General features: G+C 50.2%; 7 non-coding genes across 7 annotated transcripts; all 7 read right to left on the bottom strand.

The window, feature by feature from the left end:
• Positions 1–1,464: 1,464 nt before the first annotated feature.
• Positions 1,465–1,536, bottom strand: trnad-guc (transfer RNA aspartic acid (anticodon GUC)). The gene has a single exon. It is a non-coding gene; the product is annotated as a tRNA-Asp (tRNA).
• Positions 1,537–3,279: 1,743 nt separating this feature from the next.
• On the bottom strand, positions 3,280–3,351 carry trnad-guc (transfer RNA aspartic acid (anticodon GUC)). Its single transcript has one exon. It is a non-coding gene; the product is annotated as a tRNA-Asp (tRNA).
• Positions 3,352–5,094: 1,743 nt separating this feature from the next.
• trnad-guc (transfer RNA aspartic acid (anticodon GUC)) lies at positions 5,095–5,166 on the bottom strand. The gene has a single exon. It is a non-coding gene; the product is annotated as a tRNA-Asp (tRNA).
• Positions 5,167–6,911: 1,745 nt separating this feature from the next.
• On the bottom strand, positions 6,912–6,983 carry trnad-guc (transfer RNA aspartic acid (anticodon GUC)). Its single transcript has one exon. It is a non-coding gene; the product is annotated as a tRNA-Asp (tRNA).
• A 1,383-nt stretch (positions 6,984–8,366) lies between these two features.
• On the bottom strand, positions 8,367–8,438 carry trnad-guc (transfer RNA aspartic acid (anticodon GUC)). Its single transcript has one exon. It is a non-coding gene; the product is annotated as a tRNA-Asp (tRNA).
• Positions 8,439–9,809: 1,371 nt separating this feature from the next.
• On the bottom strand, positions 9,810–9,881 carry trnad-guc (transfer RNA aspartic acid (anticodon GUC)). The gene has a single exon. It is a non-coding gene; the product is annotated as a tRNA-Asp (tRNA).
• Positions 9,882–11,623: 1,742 nt separating this feature from the next.
• trnad-guc (transfer RNA aspartic acid (anticodon GUC)) lies at positions 11,624–11,695 on the bottom strand. Its single transcript has one exon. It is a non-coding gene; the product is annotated as a tRNA-Asp (tRNA).
• Between the last annotated feature and the right edge of the window lie 1,667 nt (positions 11,696–13,362).

The following is a 13,362-nucleotide window of genomic DNA, read 5'->3' as shown; positions in this document are numbered from 1 at the left end:
ACCTGCTTCTAACAAACTGATTTGTGTACGACAGCACAAATCCAACAGCCTGGCTTCAATTCCCACTGCCAAATGGACTCAGCACGAAAGCTTCCCTTTTTCAAGCTCGTCCCCTCAGGTTCTACTACCACCCATCAATCGCTTCCTCATCAGAGAGCAGTGCTCCCGGAGGACGGTGGGGTGACTTTACTGTACGCTGCATCAGATCTCTCAGCCATGCATTTAACATCGAAACGTAGAAATTAAGTGCAGGAGTAGGCCATTCAGCCCTTCAAGTCAGGCAGAATCCGAGGAGCAGGAAAATCAGGATGCTGCCTGACTTGCTTCGCGTTTCCAGCGCCACACTGATCGAGACTCTGATTTCCAGCAACTGCAGTCCTCACTTGTTCCATTCAGCCCTTCAAGACACCGCCACCGTTCAATGTGATCACGATTGAACATGTAATTTCAGTAAGCACTCCAGCTTCCTCTCCGTACCCCTGGATCCCTTTAGCTGCAAGGTCTACGTCCGGCTCCCTCTTGGGTGTATCTCACAAACCGGCATAGCCGCATCTTCCTGTGGGAGACAAGTCCACAGGTTCACCACTCTCTGAGAGAAAAATTCTTCCTGAATCGCTTGCCCTTCGTTCGGAGACTGTGACCCCTGGTTCTGGACGTCCCCAACATTGGGAACCGGTGAACTTTTGCTGGGATCCCTCAGTACCAAGCATGGATCTGCATGGGTTTCTCTTCAGAAGGGTCAGTGTGAATGGCCTGCTTCCACACTGTGGTGCTCCTATGATGCCAACAGTGTAGGTTGAGTACCTGCACGTGCTTTCTCAAGCTTGCCTCTGTGTTGACCTTCATGTTAACCCAGCCACTGGGCTTTGTCCTTCTATCGAGAAGAGCAGACGATGCCACTCAGATGACTTTGACTTTCCACTGTGGGTGTAGTACAGTCTGCCAGCAGCAGGGGATGGTGTTGCATCACCTTGATGGCAGGATCGGGTCCAAACTCTGAGGGGTCTGACCCCTTTTTGATTGGAGCGAGGGAGAGGGGAAAGCTCACTGTCATTTGTCGCTACCGGTTGCTTAAAGGTTTTAATTTGCACGCCGTTTGCGTGCGAGTTATATGCCCACTGACGGGACGAAGTGACAACAAAATCAGAGTGGGAAACAGAAATTGCTGGAGCAAGTCAGCATCTGGAGTGGGGGTGGGGGAAGGGGAAGAAAGCAGACAAGGTTTCTGGTCCGGTGAGCCTTCTTGAGGACGGCAGTTTTCATTTGTCGCCAAAAAATGAGGAAGTCTCAAATGATCATCTCCTTGGTAGATGAAAGGACAAGTTGGCCAGGGAGAGCAGAATGGAGAGTATCGTAGGTTTTGTTTGTTGACAAGAGCAGACCGCTCCGCCCTGGGAACGCATGGGACTTGAAATCGGCACTCCTGCATTGAGATATGGAGCTGGCCTCTCAAAATGCCGCAGACTCCCCGGCGGGGAATTGAACCCCGGTCTCCCGCGTGACAGGCGGGGATACTAACCACTATACTACCGAGGATTGGACGACAGCGCACTCTGTCGCATCCGTATTAGGTAGAATGTTCTTATGTGAAATTTGGATTTTGTTGTCAATTTGAGTTCTCCTTTAGATCATCTTCTACCTCTGTGGAGATGATTAAGAGAATAGTTATTGTTGTTTTCATGTTTTATTATTCGACTATCTTTCTTTCAAGTAATCCGCCGCTGCTGCTGCTGCTGCTGTAAAACAGCCTTTTCGTTGTGCCCTACCGTCTGCGTTAAACTTCGTCTGCTGCTGATCCACGCGCGCTCTCCCATTACCTGCTTCTAACAAACTGATTTGTGTACGACAGCACAAATCCACCAGCCTGGCTTCAATTCCCACTGCCAAATGGACTCAGCACGAAAGCTTCCCTTTTTCAAGCTCGTCCCCTCAGGTTCTACTACCACCCATCAATCGCTTCCTCATCAGAGAGCAGTGCTCCCGGAGGACGGTGGGGTGACTTTACTGTACGCTGCATCAGATCTCTCAGCCATGCATTTAACATCGAAACGTAGAAATTAAGTGCAGGAGTAGGCCATTCAGCCCTTCAAGTCAGGCAGAATCCGAGGAGCAGGAAAATCAGGATGCTGCCTGACTTGCTTCGCGTTTCCAGCGCCACACTGATCGAGACTCTGATTTCCAGCAACTGCAGTCCTCACTTGTTCCATTCAGCCCTTCAAGACACCGCCACCGTTCAATGTGATCACGATTGAACATGTAATTTCAGTAAGCACTCCAGCTTCCTCTCCGTACCCCTGGATCCCTTTAGCTGCAAGGTCTACGTCCGGCTCCCTCTTGGGTGTATCTCACAAACCGGCATAGCCGCATCTTCCTGTGGGAGACAAGTCCACAGGTTCACCACTCTCTGAGAGAAAAATTCTTCCTGAATCGCTTGCCCTTCGTTCGGAGACTGTGACCCCTGGTTCTGGACGTCCCCAACATTGGGAACCGGTGAACTTTTGCTGGGATCCCTCAGTACCAAGCATGGATCTGCATGGGTTTCTCTTCAGAAGGGTCAGTGTGAATGGCCTGCTTCCACACTGTGGTGCTCCTATGATGCCAACAGTGTAGGTTGAGTACCTGCACGTGCTTTCTCAAGCTTGCCTCTGTGTTGACCTTCATGTTAACCCAGCCACTGGGCTTTGTCCTTCTATCGAGAAGAGCAGACGATGCCACTCAGATGACTTTGACTTTCCACTGTGGGTGTAGTACAGTCTGCCAGCAGCAGGGGATGGTGTTGCATCACCTTGATGGCAGGATCGGGTCCAAACTCTGAGGGGTCTGACCCCTTTTTGATTGGAGCGAGGGAGAGGGGAAAGCTCACTGTCATTTGTCGCTACCGGTTGCTTAAAGGTTTTAATTTGCACGCCGTTTGCGTGCGAGTTATATGCCCACTGACGGGACGAAGTGACAACAAAATCAGAGTGGGAAACAGAAATTGCTGGAGCAAGTCAGCATCTGGAGTGGGGGTGGGGGAAGGGGAAGAAAGCAGACAAGGTTTCTGGTCCGGTGAGCCTTCTTGAGGACGGCAGTTTTCATTTGTCGCCAAAAAATGAGGAAGTCTCAAATGATCATCTCCTTGGTAGATGAAAGGACAAGTTGGCCAGGGAGAGCAGAATGGAGAGTATCGTAGGTTTTGTTTGTTGACAAGAGCAGACCGCTCCGCCCTGGGAACGCATGGGACTTGAAATCGGCACTCCTGCATTGAGATATGGAGCTGGCCTCTCAAAATGCCGCAGACTCCCCGGCGGGGAATTGAACCCCGGTCTCCCGCGTGACAGGCGGGGATACTAACCACTATACTACCGAGGATTGGACGACAGCGCACTCTGTCGCATCCGTATTAGGTAGAATGTTCTTATGTGAAATTTGGATTTTGTTGTCAATTTGAGTTCTCCTTTAGATCATCTTCTACCTCTGTGGAGATGATTAAGAGAATAGTTATTGTTGTTTTCATGTTTTATTATTCGACTATCTTTCTTTCAAGTAATCCGCCGCTGCTGCTGCTGCTGCTGTAAAACAGCCTTTTCGTTGTGCCCTACCGTCTGCGTTAAACTTCGTCTGCTGCTGATCCACGCGCGCTCTCCCATTACCTGCTTCTAACAAACTGATTTGTGTACGACAGCACAAATCCACCAGCCTGGCTTCAATTCCCACTGCCAAATGGACTCAGCACGAAAGCTTCCCTTTTTCAAGCTCGTCCCCTCAGGTTCTACTACCACCCATCAATCGCTTCCTCATCAGAGAGCAGTGCTCCCGGAGGACGGTGGGGTGACTTTACTGTACGCTGCATCAGATCTCTCAGCCATGCATTTAACATCGAAACGTAGAAATTAAGTGCAGGAGTAGGCCATTCAGCCCTTCAAGTCAGGCAGAATCCGAGGAGCAGGAAAATCAGGATGCTGCCTGACTTGCTTCGCGTTTCCAGCGCCACACTGATCGAGACTCTGATTTCCAGCAACTGCAGTCCTCACTTGTTCCATTCAGCCCTTCAAGACACCGCCACCGTTCAATGTGATCACGATTGAACATGTAATTTCAGTAAGCACTCCAGCTTCCTCTCCGTACCCCTGGATCCCTTTAGCTGCAAGGTCTACGTCCGGCTCCCTCTTGAGTGTATCTCACAAACCGGCATAGCCGCATCTTCCTGTGGGAGACAAGTCCACAGGTTCACCACTCTCTGAGAGAAAAATTCTTCCTGAATCGCTTGCCCTTCGTTCGGAGACTGTGACCCCTGGTTCTGGACGTCCCCAACATTGGGAACCGGTGAACTTTTGCTGGGATCCCTCAGTACCAAGCATGGATCTGCATGGGTTTCTCTTCAGAAGGGTCAGTGTGAATGGCCTGCTTCCACACTGTGGTGCTCCTATGATGCCAACAGTGTAGGTTGAGTACCTGCACGTGCTTTCTCAAGCTTGCCTCTGTGTTGACCTTCATGTTAACCCAGCCACTGGGCTTTGTCCTTCTATCGAGAAGAGCAGACGATGCCACTCAGATGACTTTGACTTTCCACTGTGGGTGTAGTACAGTCTGCCAGCAGCAGGGGATGGTGTTGCATCACCTTGATGGCAGGATCGGGTCCAAACTCTGAGGGGTCTGACCCCTTTTTGATTGGAGCGAGGGAGAGGGGAAAGCTCACTGTCATTTGTCGCTACCGGTTGCTTAAAGGTTTTAATTTGCACGCCGTTTGCGTGCGAGTTATATGCCCACTGACGGGACGAAGTGACAACAAAATCAGAGTGGGAAACAGAAATTGCTGGAGCAAGTCAGCATCTGGAGTGGGGGTGGGGGAAGGGGAAGAAAGCAGACAAGGTTTCTGGTCCGGTGAGCCTTCTTGAGGACGGCAGTTTTCATTTGTCGCCAAAAAATGAGGAAGTCTCAAATGATCATCTCCTTGGTAGATGAAAGGACAAGTTGGCCAGGGAGAGCAGAATGGAGAGTATCGTAGGTTTTGTTTGTTGACAAGAGCAGACCGCTCCGCCCTGGGAACGCATGGGACTTGAAATCGGCACTCCTGCATTGAGATATGGAGCTGGCCTCTCAAAATGCCGCAGACTCCCCGGCGGGGAATTGAACCCCGGTCTCCCGCGTGACAGGCGGGGATACTAACCACTATACTACCGAGGATTGGACGACAGCGTACTCTGTCGCATCCGTATTAGGTAGAATGTTCTTATGTGAAATTTGGATTTTGTTGTCAATTTGAGTTCTCCTTTAGATCATCTTCTACCTCTGTGGAGATGATTAAGAGAATAGTTATTGTTGTTTTCATGTTTTATTATTCGACTATCTTTCTTTCAAGTAATCCGCCGCTGCTGCTGCTGCTGCTGCTGTAAAACAGCCTTTTCGTTGTGCCCTACCGTCTGCGTTAAACTTCGTCTGCTGCTGATCCACGCGCGCTCTCCCATTACCTGCTTCTAACAAACTGATTTGTGTACGACAGCACAAATCCAACAGCCTGGCTTCAATTCCCACTGCCAAATGGACTCAGCACGAAAGCTTCCCTTTTTCAAGCTCGTCCCCTCAGGTTCTACTACCACCCATCAATCGCTTCCTCATCAGAGAGCAGTGCTCCCGGAGGACGGTGGGGTGACTTTACTGTACGCTGCATCAGATCTCTCAGCCATGCATTTAACATCGAAACGTAGAAATTAAGTGCAGGAGTAGGCCATTCAGCCCTTCAAGTCAGGCAGAATCCGAGGAGCAGGAAAATCAGGATGCTGCCTGACTTGCTTCGCGTTTCCAGCGCCACACTGATCGAGACTCTGATTTCCAGCAACTGCAGTCCTCACTTGTTCCATTCAGCCCTTCAAGACACCGCCACCGTTCAATGTGATCACGATTGAACATGTAATTTCAGTAAGCACTCCAGCTTCCTCTCCGTACCCCTGGATCCCTTTAGCTGCAAGGTCTACGTCCGGCTCCCTCTTGGGTGTATCTCACAAACCGGCATAGCCGCATCTTCCTGTGGGAGACAAGTCCACAGGTTCACCACTCTCTGAGAGAAAAATTCTTCCTGAATCGCTTGCCCTTCGTTCGGAGACTGTGACCCCTGGTTCTGGACGTCCCCAACATTGGGAACCGGTGAACTTTTGCTGGGATCCCTCAGTACCAAGCATGGATCTGCATGGGTTTCTCTTCAGAAGGGTCAGTGTGAATGGCCTGCTTCCACACTGTGGTGCTCCTATGATGCCAACAGTGTAGGTTGAGTACCTGCACGTGCTTTCTCAAGCTTGCCTCTGTGTTGACCTTCATGTTAACCCAGCCACTGGGCTTTGTCCTTCTATCGAGAAGAGCAGACGATGCCACTCAGATGACTTTGACTTTCCACTGTGGGTGTAGTACAGTCTGCCAGCAGCAGGGGATGGTGTTGCATCACCTTAATGGCAGGATCGGGTCCAAACTCTGAGGGGTCTGACCCCTTTTTGATTGGAGCGAGGGAGAGGGGAAAGCTCACTGTCATTTGTCGCTACCGGTTGCTTAAAGGTTTTAATTTGCACGCCGTTTGCGTGCGAGTTATATGCCCACTGACGGGACGAAGTGACAACAAAATCAGAGTGGGAAACAGAAATTGCTGGAGCAAGTCAGCATCTGGAGTGGGGGTGGGGGAAGGGGAAGAAAGCAGACAAGGTTTCTGGTCCGGTGAGCCTTCTTGAGGACGGCAGTTTTCATTTGTCGCCAAAAAATGAGGAAGTCTCAAATGATCATCTCCTTGGTAGATGAAAGGACAGTTGGCCAGGGAGAGCAGAATGGAGAGTATCGTAGGTTTTGTTTGTTGACAAGAGCAGACCGCTCCGCCCTGGGAACGCATGGGACTTGAAATCGGCACTCCTGCATTGAGATATGGAGCTGGCCTCTCAAAATGCCGCAGACTCCCCGGCGGGGAATTGAACCCCGGTCTCCCGCGTGACAGGCGGGGATACTAACCACTATACTACCGAGGATTGGACGACAGCGCACTCTGTCGCATCCGTATTAGGTAGAATGTTCTTATGTGAAATTTGGATTTTGTTGTCAATTTGAGTTCTCCTTTAGATCATCTTCTACCTCTGTGGAGATGATTAAGAGAATAGTTATTGTTGTTTTCATGTTTTATTATTCGACTATCTTTCTTTCAAGTAATCCGCCGCTGCTGCTGCTGCTGCTGTAAAACAGCCTTTTCGTTGTGCCCTACCGTCTGTGTTAAACTTCGTCTGCTGCTGATCCACTGATCGAGACTCTGATTTCCAGCAACTGCAGTCCTCACTTGTTCCATTCAGCCCTTCAAGACACCACCACCGTTCAATGTGATCACGATTGAACATGTAATTTCAGTAAGCACTCCAGCTTCCTCTCCGTACCCCTGGATCCCTTTAGCTGCAAGGTCTACGTCCGGCTCCCTCTTGAGTGTATCTCACAAACCGGCATAGCCGCATCTTCCTGTGGGAGACAAGTCCACAGGTTCACCACTCTCTGAGAGAAAAATTCTTCCTGAATCGCTTGCCCTTCGTTCGGAGACTGTGACCCCTGGTTCTGGACGTCCCCAACATTGGGAACCGGTGAACTTTTGCTGGGATCCCTCAGTACCAAGCATGGATCTGCATGGGTTTCTCTTCAGAAGGGTCAGTGTGAATGGCCTGCTTCCACACTGTGGTGCTCCTATGATGCCAACAGTGTAGGTTGAGTACCTGCACGTGCTTTCTCAAGCTTGCCTCTGTGTTGACCTTCATGTTAACCCAGCCACTGGGCTTTGTCCTTCTATCGAGAAGAGCAGACGATGCCACTCAGATGACTTTGACTTTCCACTGTGGGTGTAGTACAGTCTGCCAGCAGCAGGGGATGGTGTTGCATCACCTTGATGGCAGGATCGGGTCCAAACTCTGAGGGGTCTGACCCCTTTTTGATTGGAGCGAGGGAGAGGGGAAAGCTCACTGTCATTTGTCGCTACCGGTTGCTTAAAGGTTTTAATTTGCACGCCGTTTGCGTGCGAGTTATATGCCCACTGACGGGACGAAGTGACAACAAAATCAGAGTGGGAAACAGAAATTGCTGGAGCAAGTCAGCATCTGGAGTGGGGGTGGGGGAAGGGGAAGAAAGCAGACAAGGTTTCTGGTCCGGTGAGCCTTCTTGAGGACGGCAGTTTTCATTTGTCGCCAAAAAATGAGGAAGTCTCAAATGATCATCTCCTTGGTAGATGAAAGGACAAGTTGGCCAGGGAGAGCAGAATGGAGAGTATCGTAGGTTTTGTTTGTTGACAAGAGCAGACCGCTCCGCCCTGGGAACGCATGGGACTTGAAATCGGCACTCCTGCATTGAGATATGGAGCTGGCCTCTCAAAATGCCGCAGACCCCCCGGCGGGGAATTGAACCCCGGTCTCCCGCGTGACAGGCGGGGATACTAACCACTATACTACCGAGGATTGGACGACAGCGCACTCTGTCGCATCCGTATTAGGTAGAATGTTCTTATGTGAAATTTGGATTTTGTTGTCAATTTGAGTTCTCCTTTAGATCATCTTCTACCTCTGTGGAGATGATTAAGAGAATAGTTATTGTTGTTTTCATGTTTTATTATTCGACTATCTTTCTTTCAAGTAATCCGCCGCTGCTGCTGCTGCTGCTGTAAAACAGCCTTTTCGTTGTGCCCTACCGTCTGTGTTAAACTTCGTCTGCTGCTGATCCACTGATCGAGACTCTGATTTCCAGCAACTGCAGTCCTCACTTGTTCCATTCAGCCCTTCAAGACACCACCACCGTTCAATGTGATCACGATTGAACATGTAATTTCAGTAAGCACTCCAGCTTCCTCTCCGTACCCCTGGATCCCTTTAGCTGCAAGGTCTACGTCCGGCTCCCTCTTGAGTGTATCTCACAAACCGGCATAGCCGCATCTTCCTGTGGGAGACAAGTCCACAGGTTCACCACTCTCTGAGAGAAAAATTCTTCCTGAATCGCTTGCCCTTCGTTCGGAGACTGTGACCCCTGGTTCTGGACGTCCCCAACATTGGGAACCGGTGAACTTTTGCTGGGATCCCTCAGTACCAAGCATGGATCTGCATGGGTTTCTCTTCAGAAGGGTCAGTGTGAATGGCCTGCTTCCACACTGTGGTGCTCCTATGATGCCAACAGTGTAGGTTGAGTACCTGCACGTGCTTTCTCAAGCTTGCCTCTGTGTTGACCTTCATGTTAACCCAGCCACTGGGCTTTGTCCTTCTATCGAGAAGAGCAGACGATGCCACTCAGATGACTTTGACTTTCCACTGTGGGTGTAGTACAGTCTGCCAGCAGCAGGGGATGGTGTTGCATCACCTTGATGGCAGGATCGGGTCCAAACTCTGAGGGGTCTGACCCCTTTTTGATTGGAGCGAGGGAGAGGGGAAAGCTCACTGTCATTTGTCGCTACCGGTTGCTTAAAGGTTTTAATTTGCACGCCGTTTGCGTGCGAGTTATATGCCCACTGACGGGACGAAGTGACAACAAAATCAGAGTGGGAAACAGAAATTGCTGGAGCAAGTCAGCATCTGGAGTGGGGGTGGGGGAAGGGGAAGAAAGCAGACAAGGTTTCTGGTCCGGTGAGCCTTCTTGAGGACGGCAGTTTTCATTTGTCGCCAAAAAATGAGGAAGTCTCAAATGATCATCTCCTTGGTAGATGAAAGGACAAGTTGGCCAGGGAGAGCATCGTAGGTTTTGTTTGTTGACAAGAGCAGACCGCTCGGCCCTGGGAACGCATGGGACTTGAAATCGGCACTCCTGCATTGAGATATGGAGCTGGCCTCTCAAAATGCCGCAGACTCCCCGGCGGGGAATTGAACCCCGGTCTTCCGCGTGACAGGCGGGGATACTAACCACTATACTACCGAGGATTGGACGACAGCGCACTCTGTCGCATCCGTATTAGGTAGAATGTTCTTATGTGAAATTTGGATTTTGTTGTCAATTTGAGTTCTCCTTTAGATCATCTTCTACCTCTGTGGAGATGATTAAGAGAATAGTTATTGTTGTTTTCATGTTTTATTATTCGACTATCTTTCTTTCAAGTAATCCGCCGCTGCTGCTGCTGCTGCTGTAAAACAGCCTTTTCGTTGTGCCCTATCGTCTGCGTTAAACTTCGTCTGCTGCTGATCCACGCGCGCTCTCCCATTACCTGCTTCTAACAAACTGATTTGTGTACGACAGCACAAATCCAACAGCCTGGCTTCAATTCCCACTGCCAAATGGACTCAGCACGAAAGCTTCCCTTTTTCAAGCTCGTCCCCTCAGGTTCTACTACCACCCATCAATCGCTTCCTCATCAGAGAGCAGTGCTCCCGGAGGACGGTGGGGTGACTTTACTGTACGCTGCATCAGATCTCTCAGCCATGCATTTAACATCGAAACGTAGAAATTAAGTGCAGGAGTAGGCCATTCAGCCCTTCAAGTCAGGCAGAATCGAGGAGCAGGAAAATCAGGATGCTGCCTGACTTGCTTCGCGTTTCCAGCGCCACACTGATCGAGACTCTGATTTCCAGCAACTGCAGTCCTCACTTGTTCCATTCAGCCCTTCAAGACACCGCCACCGTTCAATGTGATCACGATTGAACATGTAATTTCAGTAAGCACTCCAGCTTCCTCTCCGTACCCCTGGATCCCTTTAGCTGCAAGGTCTACGTCCGGCTCCCTCTTGAGTGTATCTCACAAACCGGCATAGCCGCATCTTCCTGTGGGAGACAAGTCCACAGGTTCACCACTCTCTGAGAGAAAAATTCTTCCTGAATCGCTTGCCCTTCGTTCGGAGACTGTCACCCCTGGTTCTGGACGTCCCCAACATTGGGAACCGGTGAACTTTTGCTGGGATCCCTCAGTACCAAGCATGGATCTGCATGGGTTTCTCTTCAGAAGGGTCAGTGTGAATGGCCTGCTTCCACACTGTGGTGCTCCTATGATGCCAACAGTGTAGGTTGAGTACCTGCACGTGCTTTGTCAAGCTTGCCTCTGTGTTGACCTTCATGTTAACCCAGCCACTGGGCTTTGTCCTTCTATCGAGAAGAGCAGACGATGCCACTCAGATGACTTTGACTTTCCACTGTGGGTGTAGTACAGTCTGCCAGCAGCAGGGGATGGTGTTGCATCACCTTAATGGCAGGATCGGGTCCAAACTCTGAGGGGTCTGACCCCTTTTTGATTGGAGCGAGGGAGAGGGGAAAGCTCACTGTCATTTGTCGCTACCGGTTGCTTAAAGGTTTTAATTTGCACGCCGTTTGCGTGCGAGTTATATGCCCACTGACGGGACGAAGTGACAACAAAATCAGAGTGGGAAACAGAAATTGCTGGAGCAAGTCAGCATCTGGAGTGGGGGTGGGGGAAGGGGAAGAAAGCAGACAAGGTTTCTGGTCCGGTGAGCCTTCTTGAGGACGGCAGTTTTCATTTGTCGCCAAAAAAGGAGGAAGTCTCAAATGATCATCTCCTTGGTAGATGAAAGGACAAGTTGGCCAGGGAGAGCAGAATGGAGAGTATCGTAGGTTTTGTTTGTTGACAAGAGCAGACCGCTCCGCCCTGGGAACGCATGGGACTTGAAATCGGCACTCCTGCATTGAGATATGGAGCTGGCCTCTCAAAATGCCGCAGACTCCCCGGCGGGGAATTGAACCCCGGTCTCCCGCGTGACAGGCGGGGATACTAACCACTATACTACCGAGGATTGGACGACAGCGCACTCTGTCGCATCCGTATTAGGTAGAATGTTCTTATGTGAAATTTGGATTTTGTTGTCAATTTGAGTTCTCCTTTAGATCATCTTCTACCTCTGTGGAGATGATTAAGAGAATAGTTATTGTTGTTTTCATGTTTTATTATTCGACTATCTTTCTTTCAAGTAATCCGCCGCTGCTGCTGCTGCTGCTGCTGTAAAACAGCCTTTTCGTTGTGCCCTACCGTCTGCGTTAAACTTCGTCTGCTGCTGATCCACGCGCGCTCTCCCATTACCTGCTTCTAACAAACTGATTTGTGTACGACAGCACAAATCCAACAGCCTGGCTTCAATTCCCACTGCCAAATGGACTCAGCACGAAAGCTTCCCTTTTTCAAGCTCGTCCCCTCAGGTTCTACTACCACCCATCAATCGCTTCCTCATCAGAGAGCAGTGCTCCCGGAGGACGGTGGGGTGACTTTACTGTACGCTGCATCAGATCTCTCAGCCATGCATTTAACATCGAAACGTAGAAATTAAGTGCAGGAGTAGGCCATTCAGCCCTTCAAGTCAGGCAGAATCCGAGGAGCAGGAAAATCAGGATGCTGCCTGACTTGCTTCGCGTTTCCAGCGCCACACTGATCGAGACTCTGATTTCCAGCAACTGCAGTCCTCACTTGTTCCATTCAGCCCTTCAAGACACCGCCACCGTTCAATGTGATCACGATTGAACATGTAATTTCAGTAAGCACTCCAGCTTCCTCTCCGTACCCCTGGATCCCTTTAGCTGCAAGGTCTACGTCCGGCTCCCTCTTGAGTGTATCTCACAAACCGGCATAGCCGCATCTTCCTGTGGGAGACAAGTCCACAGGTTCACCACTCTCTGAGAGAAAAATTCTTCCTGAATCGCTTGCCCTTCGTTCGGAGACTGTGACCCCTGGTTCTGGACGTCCCCAACATTGGGAACCGGTGAACTTTTGCTGGGATCCCTCAGTACCAAGCATGGATCTGCATGGGTTTCTCTTCAGAAGGGTCAGTGTGAATGGCCTGCTTCCACACTGTGGTGCTCCTATGATGCCAACAGTGTAGGTTGAGTACCTGCACGTGCTTTCTCAAGCTTGCCTCTGTGTTGACCTTCATGTTAACCCAGCCACTGGGCTTTGTCCTTCTATCGAGAAGAGCAGACGATGCCACTCAGATGACTTTGACTTTCCACTGTGGGTGTAGTACAGTCTGCCAGCAGCAGGGGATGGTGTTGCATCACCTTGATGGCAGGATCGGGTCCAAACTCTGAGGGGTCTGACCCCTTTTTGATTGGAGCGAGGGAGAGGGGAAAGCTCACTGTCATTTGTCGCTACCGGTTGCTTAAAGGTTTTAATTTGCACGCCGTTTGCGTGCGAGTTATATGCCCACTGACGGGACGAAGTGACAACAAAATCAGAGTGGGAAACAGAAATTGCTGGAGCAAGTCAGCATCTGGAGTGGGGGTGGGGGAAGGGGAAGAAAGCAGACAAGGTTTCTGGTCCGGTGAGCCTTCTTGAGGACGGCAGTTTTCATTTGTCGCCAAAAAATGAGGAAGTCTCAAATGATCATCTCCTTGGTAGATGAAAGGACAAGTTGGCCAGGGAGAGCAGAATGGAGAGTATCGTAGGTTTTGTTTGTTGACAAGAGCAGACCGC

This window comes from Chiloscyllium punctatum, chromosome 30 (assembly GCF_047496795.1).
Source record: "Chiloscyllium punctatum isolate Juve2018m chromosome 30, sChiPun1.3, whole genome shotgun sequence".
In the NCBI taxonomy this organism is placed as follows: Eukaryota; Metazoa; Chordata; class Chondrichthyes; order Orectolobiformes; family Hemiscylliidae; genus Chiloscyllium; species Chiloscyllium punctatum.
The sequence above is the reverse complement of the archived record's forward strand: the minus strand, read 5'-3'. Positions and strand labels throughout refer to the sequence as shown.